The sequence below is a fragment of the Notamacropus eugenii genome, chromosome 2 (assembly GCF_028372415.1).
Source record: "Notamacropus eugenii isolate mMacEug1 chromosome 2, mMacEug1.pri_v2, whole genome shotgun sequence".
NCBI lineage: Eukaryota > Metazoa > Chordata > Mammalia > Diprotodontia > Macropodidae > Notamacropus > Notamacropus eugenii.
The window spans coordinates 217,246,061-217,260,969 of record NC_092873.1 but is presented as its reverse complement, the minus strand read 5'-3'; the positions used below and the strand labels follow the sequence as shown (position 1 = coordinate 217,260,969).

At 38.1% G+C, this 14,909-nt stretch overlaps 1 long non-coding RNA gene across 8 annotated transcripts in view; it reads right to left on the bottom strand.

The window, feature by feature from the left end:
- Positions 1 to 14,909, bottom strand: part of LOC140526808 (uncharacterized) — a 340,835-nt gene that overhangs the window by 73,504 nt on the left and 252,422 nt on the right. For 6 of the 8 annotated variants that reach the window (XR_011974536.1, XR_011974538.1, XR_011974540.1 and 3 more), the window contains one exon: positions 591 to 14,909. This exon is cut by the window's right edge and continues 13,862 nt beyond it. The exons of 1 other annotated variant lie outside the window; for it this stretch is intronic. This is a non-coding gene — a long non-coding RNA (uncharacterized lncRNA). The remainder of the gene's footprint in view (positions 1 to 590) is intronic. One more of the 8 variants, XR_011974537.1, reaches the window with a different exon arrangement.

Here is a 14,909-nt window from a genome sequence, read left to right as displayed (position 1 = left end):
TCTGTATATAGAGCAATAAATCCCAGTTTTGCTGTTCTGTTATTTTGAACAAATCACTTAATATCTTGGGTTCTTAGCTTCCTCACCTATAAAATGAAATAGTTGGGCTAGATGATGCTAAATATGTCCCTTCTAGCTCTATGACTCCAAGGAATCAAAGGTTGAATAAAAGAAACAAAGGGTTGAAAGAGGGAGGGTAGGATCCCCCTAAGAATATTAGGGGAGATGCAGAATTTTTGTTATTTGTTATTCCTTGCTATGTTTTTTGCAGCCACTTTCAGAGGCAGACAATAATACAATACAACATGATTGTTGATTTAAAATATATATATATATATATATATATATATACATACACATACATATACATACACACACACACACACACACACACACACACACACACACATATATATATTTACCTTAGTTGAACAAAACGTTACCTTAAAGGCACTCTTCCACCTAAGTGCCTCCAATAAATATGGCAAGAATCACACCCAATTCTGTGACAGACCCCACTATGGAGATAACTGGATTTAGTAACCTACTAAGAATCTACATGAGGCATGAAACAGGAGACATATGCTCACCTAAGGTGCTCATCAGTGAAGGCTGGAGGCAGAAAGAATGCACGACACAAGACCCAAACAAACAAAAGAAGGTTTCCTATTCAACGTCCCAAGTATTCCTGATTGTGGACAAATGATTCCATCAAGTCCTGGAATACAATAAGGGGAGTTAAATTCATATTTGTTAGAAAGAAATTTCACTAACCATTCCCAAGTCAGCTGAGATTTCTTATGTGGGGAAGAATATATTGATGAAGCATTAGGATTCAATAACAAGTATGAAATTCCTCCCAGTGAGCCTACACACACACACACACACACACACACACACACACACACACGCATGCATGCATATATGTGCACACACGTGCACGTGTGCATGTACATACATGCACACAAGCATATACCCACTCATGCACGCACACTATGCACATGTATGCACACACACATACATGTATGCACATATACACATATATACACACATGCACACACATACACATATGCACACACATATATACATATACACATACATATGCCCACACACACAAACCAGAGCAACTGCTCAGTATTTCTAGAAGTCTCTCATACAGCTGATGTGTTCTCTTTCCTACTCCTAAATCCCTCCCCTTCCACAGCAGAATGTCACAGTGTCTTCAGATTGCCAAGACCTTTCATGGAAAGAGGTCTCTCAGGAACAGCTTCAGGGAGGACAGGATCCCAGGGAGAATTTTAGGACATCTCCTATGTCAGCTTCGCTCAACATTCGGCCCACCAAAGGATTTTTGGCAGCTGTTGAAAAATATAGGATTGTCACTGCGTACTCTCTCCTGTTTGTCACATGACCAGCGGCAACCAACCATCTTGAGTCTGTTGCTAGTCTAACCTATCTGTGACCCAAAGAAATTTAGCCTATCTTAATTTTGGCCCCTAGTTTATGCCAAGTTGTGTAGGTCTATCCTAGATGTTAGGATGAGTGCTATGGCGGGATCAGGCCCCAGAAAGAATTAAAGACAATCTGGTATAGAGGATGGAGTGCTGGACTCTAGATCCAGGAAAGATTTGCCTTAAATTTTGTTTCAAACACTTATTCTTTCTAACAGTGGGCTTGTAACAGCCACTTAAGCTCTTGGAGTCTCAGTCGCTTTATCTGTAAAACAGGGAAATAGAGATAACACCTCCCTCAAGATATTGTTTGGACAAAATGATCCAGTGCCCATAAAGTTTTACTACAACTCCAAGTGCTATGTAAAGGCCAGCTATCATTGTTTGGTTTGGTTTGGTTTGGTTTGGTTTTCCCCATGACTGAGAGCATCTCTTAAAAGAAGGGGAGAACAGGAAATGCTCTAATGTGGGAACAGGAATGTTTATTTTTGCAAAGGAAAATGCTGCGTGTCATTACAATCTTATAAATAAAAGCCAAGTGTAGAAAGAAAACTTTAGTGACTATCAAAACTCATTTTTTTCTTTGTTTTTTTTTTCAGATAAAAGTTTTTCACCTTTGCCCAATGTAACCTAAATCTGTTTCAACAATTACTATGGCCCATGGCACTACTGTTCTGTTGTCTAGAAAGATGGCATTTGTAATACAATGAAAAAAATAAATAATTTTTAATGGGAAGGAAAATTTTGCAGAATTTGCCTATTGCAGCATAACACTTGCTACATCCTTGAAACTGGTACACTCTCCCATCTTTACACAGGGAATAGTTAGCTAAGTAGTAGAGGAAACTTCGTTTCAAGCTTTCCCCAGGGTATGATGCATGGTTGAGAACTTAATAGCTGATATTTTCAAAGTACTTTTTACATCATCTGTTTAGCCAAGAGAATAGCTTAACTGATCATTTTATTAGCTTAAAAATGTTCAAAATTCTTTACATACAAGGTGTCATTTGGGTCTCACAACAACCGTGCGATCTGAAGTTCATAGTACAATTATTACTGCCATTTTAAGGAAAATGGAACTTGGCAAAAGTGATGTGATTTGCCCAAAGTCATATAGCTAGTAAAGCAACAGAGTTCAAAACCAAGTTCTTCACCCATCAAATCTAGTCAGTTGCTTTTTGTTGCTTCTCTCATGCTAACCCTTACAACTTTACTGACAAACATTGACAATATATTTTAGTCATCCCACATATTAATTGCCATACTAATTTGTGATATGAAGGGACATGTTTGAAATCAATAATTTAAAATTGGGCCTCTCAGAGGGCACAAAATCAATATCAAATAGAAAATACAAATTAGTTGGGCAGTTTTCACTTTATTTAATAACTAGCAGTTTAATAGTACTTTAAGATTTGCAAAGTGCTTTACAAATATCTCATTATCTCCAACACTGGGAGTTAGGTAACTAGGTATTTATTAGCTATTATTATCCCCATTTTACGGAGGAGGAAAATGAGACAAACATTAGACTAAATGTTGCCCAGGGTTACATAGGTAATAAGTGCATGAGACTACATTTGAATGCGGGCCTTCCTGATTCTAAGCTCAATTCTCTATTTATTATGCTACCTAGCTGTCCCTAGGGTTGGAAGATTTAGATTTAAAGTTAGAAGAGATCTTGGAGACCACTGAATCTAATCTCCTCATTTTACAGATGAGAAACTGAATCTGAGAAAGGTTAATGACTTGCCCTCAGTAATATACTAATACATTTCTCAACTCGTGTTCCCTGCCTTAACAACCAATACTGTCCTCTACTTTGTGACTATGGTCTTCATGAATGCAAAATGAGTTATGAAACAACTGATGAGAAATTTGTCCAAAAAGAAAAAAATAAAATATTCATGAAAAATCTAACTTAAAATTAAATAAATCCATTATTTATCCCTCTATTTCATTTTCTGGAACACAAAAGGAGCATTTACCAAATTAGGAAAACCAAGTGAACAAAAAAAATTATAGTGTCCATATTGTGACATATTTTTGGACAGGCAGACTCACTGTATTTGTCCATCAACACATATTTCCTGGACTGGCGCTGATGATGGATAATGAACTGGGGCCAGAACTGAATACAGAAAGAGAGCAGCCTAGATCACATTTAAGAATTTTTCCACCTCTTTCAGGAATCCTAAACAGTTCCTTGCCAAGGCAGCCTATCTTTATCTATTTTATTTGGACTTTTTAAAGCAATAGTAATCACTAGGACTTGGTTGAATGACTATAACTTATGGGACACCGGAATTTCCAAAGAATCAAAACAGCAAGTGATCCATAGGGTCATCAAAAGACATAGGGTGATTGGCAATAGAATGTTAGCTCCTTGAAGGCAGAGATTCTTTTATCTGTGCATTCTCAAGTCCCTAGCATGATACCTCGTATGTGGCAGGAGGAAGTATGTATTGAATTAAACCAAGGTAGACTAGAGCATATTGTCAATAATATCTTGTTTAAGTATAACCCATCATCAAAGAAATGTCCAATTGAAGAAAGAGATAGGCTGATCATGTAGAAAGTGAGGAATGGTCAGCCCAGATGCTGTATGGGTTTCCATGAAATATGGAAAGAAACAGAGGAAAGCCTTAAATATGTGGAATAAATAAAGGGCTAGAGATAGAGTCCAGAAGATCTGAGTTCAGAACCTCCGCACTCGGGTACTTACTAGTTGTGTAACCTTGGACAAGTCTTTCAGCCTCTTCGAGTCTCAGTTGCTTCATCTGTACAATGGGGAAGAGAGGTCCTATAGTACCTACCTCATAGGATGGTGATGAGGCTCACATAGTAGAATGTGTGCAAACTGTTTTGTAAATTTTAAAGCACTTTGTAAATGTCAGTAATCATTATTCACTTTACTATCCTACATGAAAGACTTCCAGAAACACATGAATAAGACTCATACACAATGATTAGGCATTTGTGATTTATAGTCTGTGCCTCTGGCAGGAGAATTCATTGAAATTTTCAAAAGAAATGTACTCAGCTTCCCTGGGTTCACCCCTGCCTGGCTCTCTCCCTGTTCCCATCCATTCCAGGAGGAGGGAGAGTATTATACTGACAAAGGAAGTAGTAATATCTACAGAAGTCAATTGACTGATTCTGTCTATTAAATAAAGCTTTCATTCTTCACTTCTCGCTCAAGGATAACCTCTAAGTTAATTAAAGAAAATTAAACATTTAGAAAAAAACTAATGGAGGTTTGTTTGCTGAAATCAGAGATAAGATGGAAGATGAAGAAGGTGTGATCCAGGAAAGCCTCATCAAGTTGATGAAGCTAAAAGAAATGGCTTCTCTGACAGAATAATCTTTTAGTTCTAAAGGATATTTGAAGGATAAGGATTGTTATTGCTGTTGTTGTATTTGTCCTTCATTCAGGAAGAGAACCATGACATGAACATGATGACATGACTTGCAGTTGACTTTGATTTAAGTGAGGGAGGGCTGTGTAGGTCACCAACCTCACTTTCTTCTCTTGTGCCATCTCGAACCAGTGCACTGATAGGACAGCTGGAGATGGCCCAGGATGCAATGTGAGACCCTGGTCCTTTCAGGCTAAGGTCTTATCACATTCTCATTTTGAGTGAGATACATCCATTCAATGAATAGGCTTCTTTAAGTAGTTACTCAAGGGATGGCCCCTTTAATAAAAAAAAATCAAACTGGGAAGGGAAGTCCTTCAGGGTTCCTGGGTAAAAGAGAAAGAATTACTATTATAGAAGGGTAAGGAAGTTTGACATTGATAAGGAGGATAGCATTTGGGTTGGTAAAGGACCTTGCGTCCATATTATGTGAGGATCACTTGAAGAAACTAGGGATCTTTATCCTCGAGGGGAAAATATTGAGGGAAGAAAGAGTAATAATCTTTCCTAATTATTTAACGAGCTGGCACAAGGTAAATTAATTAGATTTGCTCTGTTTGGCCCCAGAAGGAAGAACAGTAGAAAGAACAATTGATTTAGCATTAGAGAACCCGAGTTCAAATCCTACCTCTGCCATTTACTGCCTACATGACCTTGGACAAGTCACTTAACCACTGTTGGTCTCTATTTCCCTATCTGTAAGATGAGAACATTTGGAGGAGATAATCTCTAGGGACCATTACACCTCGTTTGGTCTTTAGATCCTATTTAGAACTATCCCAAAGTAGAAATAGATTGTCTTGGAAGGTAATGTCTCCCCTTTCCCTCAAGGGGATCTTCAAAAAAAGGCCAAATGACCTCCTGTTGGTTCTTTTTTGTGAATGGTTGAATTGTATGGCCATTGAAGTATCATATGATTCTGAGTCTGCACTACTGCGCTGAAGCTTTTATTTTGCCTTTGAAGATATCTCCTTATAGAAGGTAGGGATAATTTACATGATATCATTGTGAGATGATTGAGTGTATCTCCAGATGGGCAGAGAGTAACCTTGACCTGGGTATTAATGAATTCATTTACACCTCATTGAGGAGGGAAGTTAGAAGTCTGTGTCCTATTCTTTGCTATTTAAATTTTGCTTTATTCATTTGGACATTAGCAGAACACTTTTTTTTAAGTTTTGTTGATATTTTTTGCATTCAACATTATCTTCATTTCCAAAAGAAGCAAAGTCTGCCCTCAAGGAGTAGACATTCTATGGAGAGGAGACAACATTCAACACATGTACCAATAACATTGATTTTTCTGGTTCTGCTCACTTTACTTGGCATTGATTCATGTAAATCGTCTTGTATGTCTCTGAATTCTTCATGTTGATAATTTCTTATAGTTCAATAATTTGCCATTACAATAACGTACTACAATTTGCCTAGCCATTCTCCAGGTGAAGGGGATCTGCTCTGCTTCGAGTGGTTTGGCATTATAAAAGGTGCTACTATACACAAGTTGGTGTATGTGATACTTTTCTTTCTGTCTCTGAGCTCCTTAAGGTATATGGCTTCCATTTTGGGTCAAAGGTAGAGACATTTGGTCCCTGATTTCCCTTCTGGAAGAGAGCTGAGTGAGAAGAATCTAGGGTGAAAGAAAGGGTGGTGGCAGTGATCACTGAGGGAAAAGAAGAACATGACAGAAAAGGAAGAAAGGGAAACTGAATGGTAACTGAGAAATTTCCTGTAGAGGGAGGCGGGTAATGCCAACCATAAGCTACCATAATACCACACACACATGTTAACACATATGGTTTGGCTGAGTTTGCTGAGGCACAAGTCAAAACTTGGGAATTGTGTTGTAACAGTGTGAACCAACGGGCTGGCCAAAACCTGCACTGGTTGAAACTTGTAGGTTTTCTTTCTTTCTTCCTTCCTTCCATCCTTCCTTTCTTTTTCCCTCTCTCACAGCATAGCAAATACTCCTGGGAAGTTGATATATCCCCTTTCAATCTCATTGTAGGTTTCAAATATTAACAGTGGTATTTCTCAGCTTATGAGTAACTCTGTTTCTCATACAAGTAAGTGAAAATTTGGATTGTTTACCAGTATAGTGATGGATCACCAAAGCATCCCAGAAACAAGATGTCAGAAAACTATGAGGTAATTTATTGGGTCATTCCCCATTCTACACCCACAGCACTAAAAAGATGATCTCTACATTTCATTTTCTTTTTGTCATTAATTTTCTCAGGGAAGTTACACACACACACACACACACACACACACACACATACACACACATCACACATAAATTAGTAACAATAGGATTTCAACAGTATCTCTCAGGATTCTTTCATCAGATCTCTGGGTGACATCCAGTCATGCATTTGGATTTATAATATGGTGAAAGAGCTCAAAAGTCCTCAAATAGACTGCTGACTTCTTCAATTTCAGGTGCTTAAAAACACAAGAAGCAAAATTCCCACAATTGTGGAGAATGATTTTTTTTAAAAAACATGTAAAGTTTAAGACTCTTGAAAATGCATAAAATTTCAAAGGGAGGAGATTCTCACAGATAAACCCTTCTCATTTCTAAATTCATATTCATTTCTGAAACAGAGACTAAAGTATCTCAAAAAGCCTCTCAAGAATGTTATCTTTTGTACTCAACCTCAGTATTTGCTGCCAACCCCAAAGCTCACAAAGCTGATTTTATGAGAATAGACTCTGTTCTATGCAGCAAACATAGCCAAGTAAATGGTATTATTTAGCCCCAAACGTTTTTCCTCCTTCAGTTCTGTTTCACTGCTCTTTATAGCAAGCAATGACATTGAGAAAGCAACCTTAGGATTTCTATAGGTGGGACAGTTTTAGGAACCAAATGGCTAGATTTGTAGAGGCCTCGTCCTCTGGTAGACACACTTGGGCTCCTATCCAAGAATGATCGGCATTGGCAAATGTCTCCTTACTAATCTTTTCCATAAGATCCTTCTCCATAGTCCCAAGTTCTTTCAAATTAGATTTATGCACAGATCAACCAATTAGCAAACATTTATTAAGCACCTACCCTGTGTTAGGCATTGAAACGCAAAGACAAAAGTAAAACAGTTCCTTTTCTCAAGAAGCTCATATTCTGTGGGGGATAGACAACAAATATCAATGTATAGCTGGTTCTGATTAGTGTGAGCAAGGAATTCCATGACTTGTTCACATTATTTGAATTCACACTGCATATTTTCAATGGGCAACCGTATTTTACACAATTATAACTTCTAATAATGTGAATTAAAATATTCATGCACACCCAAGCATATCACAGGATTAGCATTCTCACTAATCAAGATCTATGTCTACATACAAAAGAGAGGAAAGGTCATTTTTAATTGCATTGCAGGAGAGTCAGGGTAAAACCACAGAGATGGAGAGAGAAATAGAGTATTATGAGAATAGGAAGAAAATAGTTTGATTGACCACAGAATACTTGAAAGGGAGTAAGGAAGCCTGAGGTCAGGTTGTGAAGGTTTTTACATGCCAAAGAGAGAAGTTGATATTTGCTTATAGAGTTAACAGGGAGAAACTAAAGTTTATTGAGTAGGATAACAGCATAGCCATACCTATGTTTGAAGAAAATCATATTATCAAACACGTAGTGTGCAGATGGTGGTGGGGTAAGATGGAAAGCTGGGAAAACAATTTTCAAGGTACTTCAATAGTCCAAGAGGAACATGATGAATGCCTGAACTAGGCTTGTAGCTATGTAGGTGGAGAGAAGAAGGGTGCAGGAGAGGATGCGGAGGTAGAAACACAGTTTGGCAAGTGATTGGACATGTGATTGAGAGTGAAGAGGTGAGAATGGTGCTGAGACTATCAGCCTGGCCTACTGAACAGATGGCAGGATTCTCTACAGCACTAGGAAAGTTGGAAAGGCAAAAGGAGTTGGAAGCAAATCAATCCCCATACATTTATTAAATGCCTACCATGTTTCAGACAATGTGCTAAGCACTAGAAAGATAATGAGTTCCTGTTTTGGATAGGTTGAGTTTGAGATGACTTAGACATTCACTTAGAAATATCAACTAGGCAGTTAGTGAATCAGGACTGGTCTCAGGAAAGAGACGTATCTTAAAGGACAGGAATAATTCCTCCGATGATGGCTGCTATAAAATCTGTTACAAATGCAGGGAAAGACTTTTTATCCAAATGATCTCCTGTTCACAAGCTGGATCATAAGCAAAGGGTAGATTGCAGGAGCTTAGCAGCTAAAGTAATGTTTCTAGGTGCTCCAGACTTCACCTTTTCACCCTGAGATGACCTCTGGAGATTATAGACTGGTACCAATGGGCAGTGGTAGTGAGGAGTGGGAAGAAATCTGCTCTAACCCCCAACACCCTGCCCAAGCAAGAATCTGCTGCAATCAGATCCTAGATAAACTTATCTGAAATGAGACCTTTCAAGGACCAAATCTAAGGCTGGATGGTATATATGGAGGTATTGGGGAATGATAGGAATGGATGGGGAGGACATTAGAATGGAGACAGATTAAAAAGTACCTACCTTCCCATCTCCCCCTTATTAGGAGACAGTCTGGATTTGCATTGAAATTCCTAGGGAATGTATAAGTATCCTAGGCCTAAAATTTCATGCATGTAAGGCACCCCAGTGCAGGAAATTTCTCCAGTATGCATGGGCATGGGGGATACAAAAACACAAATAAACAACTGCATACTTGGAGAGATCACTGAATGGTCATTACCTGAGTCAAACTGAGACCTGTTAAAGACCTTAGCATAAAAAGGCCAAGGTCCCCCATTGCATCCTCGTCCATCTCCTTTGGTCTTGATCTGCATCTTGCTACTAGACCCAGATGACTCTGGAGGAGAAAGTGAGTCTGGTGACTTTGCACAGCTCTCCCTCACTTAAATCCAATTCATTTGCATGTCATGGCATCACCTCCCTTAAGTCATTGTCCTCTTCAAGAATAAAGGACAAACAACGATAGCAAATAGATAAGCAAATATAAAATGTATACAGAATAATCAAGTAATTTCGATAAAGAGAGACTATTAATAACTGGATTAATCAAGAAAGACCTCATGTTGATTGAGGCACTTGTACCATGTTCTGAAGGAAGCTAGGATTCTCTGAAATAGAGAAGAGTGCATTCCAAACATGGGGGATAACATGTGCAAAGGCATAGAGGTAGGAGATAAACTATGGTGTATGGGGATAGGCTAGTTTAACTGGAATGAAATAGGCATTCGAACATATTTGCTGAGTACCTAGTGTGCCCAAAGTCCCTTTCAAAGGCACAACTGCACGGCAGCTGAATGTGATCCAACATCTCTGCTTCCCATCCAACAAAAGGAAAGGGAAGGGAAGGAAGGGAAAGCAAGGCAAGGGAAGGCAAAAGGAAAAGGAAGGGAAGGCATCTGAAAATGAGAAAGCTGTACTCAGTGGCATCTAAGGTCCTTTTCAGATCCAAACCTATGATGCTATGAAAATGACCCCATTATTATATTTAACCTACCAAAGAGCCGATAACATCATCTGAGCAAGGCTAGTTTACCATTTCAAAGAATGTAATTGGCGCCAAGACACAGGCTGATTGATCATGTTAACTGCCTAAATGGAGGAGCTAATTCATGTTCTGATTGAAAGTCTCCCCTACAACAGAACAGCTCTGTGCAATACTTCTTGTGGGGAGCCAGTCCTACTTCAAAGAGACTCCTGCCTCCCAGGACTGTATGCACTATTTTCTTTATGCCTTGCCAGAATGTTTGTTTGCCACCACGTAGACATGGGCTAAATATCACTTACGTAAAGAAATGTGAATCACAGAGAAAGGATGATGTTACAAGCTCACAGATGCCAAAGTGATCAGAAACACTTCAGAAATGAAGTCTAACTCATTACTTACCTCTCTAATATTTCAAAAGATTGCACAGGGGCCGCTGAAAGATTCTACAAACAGTATGTAAAGGAGCCATTAGCATGGGGCACTTAAACAAGCTGGACATGTTTGGGTATAGTGAATGTGTGTGCTAGAATCACTTAATCCTATTGCCATCAGCAAATACCTGTTAGCTGACGCATTTTCTCACTGGCACTCTCTAAAAGAATTGTAAGAGTCCAGTCTTGCGGTGCTGTCTTTGAATGAAAGGTGAAGTCTCTCTCTGCCAGGTTTCTTTGCAAAATCAAGAGACTAAAAGTTTCTTTGTTAAGTCAATTGTTTCTAGAATACTGACTGCGTTTTCCCATACACAGAATGTTATAAGTAGTGATTAGCTTCTCAGCACATCTTAAGGACAATAGCTTACATTTCTGTGATACTTCATGTACGTTATCTCATTTGAGTCTAGTAGTAATCAGCCAAAATAGACAATAAAGTTTAAAATGGGGGGTTGCCCATGTAGTTTGCATATATTTCCACCTGAATTGTCTAAATTGGATGACAGGAGGAATTAATATCTCTGGAATATTTTCTATTTTTCTCCAAGGGCTTTGATTTCTGCCTTCAGGGGAGTAGAAGAAGCCCTGAGAATGGTTATAATGTTCTCCTCTGAGATTTGGTTCTGGAGAATATATTTGTCTGTTCCCAACAAATATTGCTAGGTTTGAGGAAAGTTTGTTTATGTTTAAGTGACTTTCTTGGTCACTGTTCCTTAAAGGGGAATGCTGTTTTTAGGCTCAAGATTTTTTTTTTTCTGATTGCCAATGCTAAAAGGGGAGAGAGTAGCCCAAGCTTATATCCACAAGCTTGACTCATCCCCACTCTTATCCTACAAATGCTAGTTACACATAAGATCATCCAAAATAGTTAACCGTGAATAAACTCACTTATCTAAGCAGAGAAAATAGAAATCAGAAAAGCTGCACAGATTAAAATATGCCAGACAATGCACAGAGTGAATAAATGCCCTGTAAATTCCTGACTCTCATTTGTAATGAGGTAACTGAACCAAGAAAGTGAGAAAAAAATTCCCTAAAGTTTCTAGAGAGGCAGGATGGAAATCAGGGACTTGTTTAGGAGTTGGCTTTCTCCTACATATCTGCCTTTCAAAGTTCCTTCTCTTTCTCCTGGGACCTCTCCCTTAAGAGAATCTGAAACCTCTTGTATCCTCCCTTGAAGCTGGAAAGAAGAGGAAAGTTTCTCCTCTCTTAAGACCTCAAGCCAACTCTACTCACAGAAGTAGGAGGAATTATTCTCTCCATCAATTTAGAATTACACCTAACAAGCATTCAATAAAATGTTGCTGGGTGGCACAGATTAACATAAGCATTATTATCTGATTTTTCCAAGGTAGCACTGTTAGTAGAGGCAGTTTACTTATTACTAATAATTAGAGGTATCTGAAAGTTGAATTGGCTGCTTCCAGATATAACTGTGTTCTCTCTCATTAGAGACAATTGCTCATGGGAAATATTATAGAAAGTGTCCTTTGTCATGTATGGATTGGAATGAAGGTCCTTCCTAGCTCTCAGCTTTTACGGTTCTATAAGCTGGGTCTCAAACTCTGGTTTTCTGACTGTAAGCCCAACTTACCATTCAAACATCATTCAGCACTCCTCACAGTTATTTCATGTGCAGAGAGCAGTATCAACTGGAAAAGAGCAAACTTGACTAGTTCATTAAGACCAAGATTGAGTTAATTGGCTGCTAGTAGTTATATTCTAAGGCTGTATATCATTGCTCAAGTTTTCCTTTCAAAGACCCATTTGATCAGTCAGGTCTGAGGTCAAAGAAATAATTGCAATCTGTGAAGGACATACTAAGCTGAAAAACTGTTAAGTATCAAACTTAGATTTCTTACAAACAATATAGCCTTCATGAACAAGAAATTCAAGAGAATAGATGATTGACTGAAATATAATACTTCAATATTATGAGCTCATTAATATTGGTGCTTCCCTATGAGGATACTCCCTACAAACTAACAAATACTTATTAAGTCCCTGCTATATGAGGCAACTAGGTGATTCAGTGCATAGAACAATGGGTTTGGGATTAGGAAGACTCATCTTCTTGAGTGCAAATCTGGTTTCAGATACTAGCTGTGTAGGGCAAGTCACCTGGCCTTGTTTGCCTCAGCTCCTCATCTGTAAAATGAGCCAGAGAAGGAAATGGCAAACCACTCTAGTATCTTTGCCAAGAAAATCCCAAATGGGGTTACAAAGGATTGGATACGACTGAAACAACCTGCTACATGCCAGGCACTATGATAAGAACTGGGTGTAGATGGCAATTCTTGTCCCTGAACTCCCATAATTCTATTACAGACCATCTACCTAATGTTCTGGAATCCTTTCTTTCCCTCTTTTTATATTTTCTGAGGAGTAAATCAGGACCCGTTCATCTGTTATCCTTCATTCACATTATGTTTTCATCCTACCTTTTCTGATCAGATATCTTCCATATCATGTCTAATATTGTGCCAAGGAGGAGACTGAAGAAAGAGGATTCAATCTAGGAATATATAGATTTGGTGCCCCTGCTTCTTTAGTGCATGATTAGTAGGTGCGATCATTCTCTTTCCTCTTCTCTTTCCAGGCCACTAACCACACAATGAAGTGAACTTTTGCCTGGCTGCTGAATCACAATGAAAAGGAGATATACATACATATACATATAATATACACATACATATACATACACATATACTTATGTATATACATATATGTATATGTATACATACACATATGCACACGTATATTTTAATTACAACAGAAGCCGTTTAGTTATCATTCCTGCCTGGCTTCATTCAAAAGAGGAAGGAAGGAGTAAACACATCTGGGTAGAGAGAGTACTAATGAATTCAGTGACATGAAGCCACAAGCTCATAATCCTGCTATTACTTTTGTGTCTATTTTTCCTATCTTACATGAAGGAGTATTGGCGATTGAACAGAGAAGGCTGCAACTTAATGAGCTTGGGAAGGTCAGAAGGTCCAGGGAGGTGAATCCATTCCAGAGTCTGCTACTAGCACAGTCCTAAAAAGAAATTTAAAAGATCCAGTATAAATAGCTAACTTAAAAAAAAGTCATAGAATGACTATACTGGAGTGAAACACTAGGGTCTTCCACTCAGTGTCATCAGGCATTTCCAGAAGCAATCTCACCAAAAGAAGATACTCCCAGGACTGAGCCCTCATTGGCCAGTATTCCATCAAATAATGACTATGATGACAAATATTTATTATTGTAATGATAGTAATTTCCAATGGTAATAGTTATTATCCATTATAAAAGTAACTACAAGGTAGCATAAAGGATAGAGTGCTGGGCCTGGAGTCAGGAAGACTCATCTTTCTGAGTTCAAATCTAGCTTTAGATATTCACTACCTATGTGATCCTGGGCAAGTCACTTCACCTTATTTGCCTCAGTTTCCTCATCTGTAAAATGAACTGCAGAAGGGAATGGCAAACAATTCCAATATCTTTGACAAGAAAACCCCAAATGAGGTCATGAAGAGCCAGACATGACTGAAACAACTAAACATAATGGTAGCTGATATTTATAATCTTTAACATTTAGGAATTATGTCATATATATATCATTAGAAACAAACCTGTGAGATAGATATTATAGATATTATAATCCTGTTTTATAGAAGCGAAAACTGGGGCTCAGAAAGGTCAATTAGGTAACTTCTCAAAAATTATACTACTGGTAAGTATTAGGAATAGGATTCTAACCCAGGTCTTTTTACACTAGGTCACACTAAACTTGTTATATACAAATTAAATTAAAAAAAACAAAACTCCAACTTAAAAAGAATATTGGGCTGGAAATAAAAATAAGTAAATTTTCATCTCTGCTGTGCCTTTAACTGTCTGTGTGACCTATGAGTATGTCACACAGCCTCTTTGAGATTCAATTTCATCATTAATAATAAGAGGAAGTTCTAGATAATCTCTAAAATTCCTTCAGTTCTAAAATTTCCTGCATCTTTGATGCTAAAGCAAAGCTACACATAGGTAGGTAACCATATTCTCAGAGCTCTCTTTACTGATGAAGATAACTATTTGAATAAACAACTGGGGTTTTAAATCC